Source organism: Pseudophryne corroboree, chromosome 2, assembly GCF_028390025.1.
Source record: "Pseudophryne corroboree isolate aPseCor3 chromosome 2, aPseCor3.hap2, whole genome shotgun sequence".
Taxonomy (NCBI): Eukaryota; Metazoa; Chordata; class Amphibia; order Anura; family Myobatrachidae; genus Pseudophryne; species Pseudophryne corroboree.
Window position 1 is genome coordinate 397,314,002 of NC_086445.1, and position 2,070 is coordinate 397,316,071.

Below are 2,070 nucleotides of genomic sequence, written 5' to 3' on the forward strand. Positions count from 1 at the left end.
TTCAGTTTCGGGACTAGAAACAGCTGTGAATAGTACCCCTTGCCTCTCTGAGCCAGAGGCACCTGTACTACCACTCCTGTGTCCAGGAGGGACTGTACCACCGAATGAAGAGTTTTTGCCTTCACCGGATCCGAAGGGACGTCTGTCAGGCAAAATCCATGAGGGGGACGATTCTTGAAGGATACGGCGTAACCTCGAGTGACGACTTCCCATACCCAGGCATCAGAAGTGGTCTTCAACCATTTCTGAGTAAACCCTAGAAGTCGGCCTCCCACCCTGGGATCTCCCAGAGGGAGGCCCGCCCCGTCATGTGGCAGGCTTGTCTGTTTTGGAAGCAGGCTGACAGGCAGCCCAGGCCCGCTTGGGTCTGGGCTTAGTAGGTTTGAAAGTACGAGCTTGTTTCGGGTACGCCTGACCTTTTGCCTTTCCTGGAGGACGAAAGGAGTGAGAGAAGGTACTTTTAGCCTTCGGCACCGTACTCAGTAGGCAAGCTGTTTTAGCAGAAGCAAAGTCAGCCACGATCTTATTGAGGTCTTCTCCGAAAATAATTTCTCCCTTGAAAGGAAGTACCCCCAGGGTTTTCTTAGAATCCAGATCCACAGACCACAGGATCTCAACCAAAGGATACGTCAAGCTAAGACGGACGCAGTCGCAGCCTTGGCCGCCAGCACCCCGGCATCGGAAGATGCCCCCTTAAGATAATGAGAAGCCGTGGTAATATATGAGAGACATTGTCTAGCATGATCAGAAGCGTTGGAAGGTAGCTTCGCCTCCAGCTCCTGAGCCCATGCTTCAACAGCTTCAGCAGCCCATGTCACTGCAATGGTTGGCCTACGCACAGCCCCTGTTAGGGCTTAAATCACCTTTAAACAACCCTCCACACGTCTATCCATCAGTTCCTTCAGAGAGGTGACGGTAGTCACTGGCAGAGCAGAGGAAACTACCAGTCTTGCAACCTGGGAATCTACAGGCGGAGGAGTTTCCCAATTTTTACTTAGCTCTGCAGAGAGAGGATAGCGAGCCAACATTTTCTTATACGGCGTGAACTTTGTTCCTGGATTTTCCCAGGATTCCTGACGTATGTCAGCCAGGTGTTGAGAATGAGGCAAAACTTGTTTTGATTTTTAGACACAGGCTCAGGTTCCGGTTCATCAGAAATTTGAAGAATCAGCCTGATAGCCTCAATGAAATCAGGGACTTCCACCTGTGACCGTCCCTCCCCATCTGAAGCGTCAGTGTCTGTGGGGTCAGTGTATGCGCCATCCTCATCAGGGGAAGTGTCTGGAACAGTGGTGGATTGTGAGGAAGTAGCGGCCCATTTAGAAGACGCCTTAGTCTTAGGTGGACGAGAGTTAGACTTCTTTTTAGTCAGTGATAGGTTCAAGTGCTGTAACTGAGATGAGATCTGATCTGCCCATGGTGGATTGACTGCGGTCCCACAGGGGGCGTAAGCTTAATTACCAGCATATTTAATAATGTGGAGAAGGTAGCCCAGGGTGGACAATTGTGGACCCCCGATGCTACAAACCCACTGGGGGAGGCAAAGAACCCCCAGAACCTGAACTCTCTGCTGCCATGTTTTCCTCAAATGTGTCTGCAGCGTCACCTCCACTCAATGTGGGATAAGCCCCAGTTCCATTGCCCCTTGCAGCTGACATAACGAGAAGCTCAATATCAGGCAACCTAGTACAATATTAGCAGCACTATGTCTAGCAAGAACTCCCAGTGTAGTGTTGTCAGCACAAACCGGGATCCAAGAGATATATGGTGACCAGAAATCACAGAGAAAAATACACAGTAAGTCTATCTTGTGAAACACCTATATAGTCTAATAAACCTGACGCACCTAGCCCCCTCAGATTACAGGGGGTAGCAAGCTGAGCGAAATACATGAAATGGCAGTCACTCAGCAGCTACACGCACACACACACACACACACACACACACACACACACACACACACACACAGAAAGTCCCAATGTACAATGCAGAAGTTATATCATACAATAAGACTGCACTGGACTAGCAATACAAAGTAATACTCAGTATAGCTATTCACACCGTCGTTAG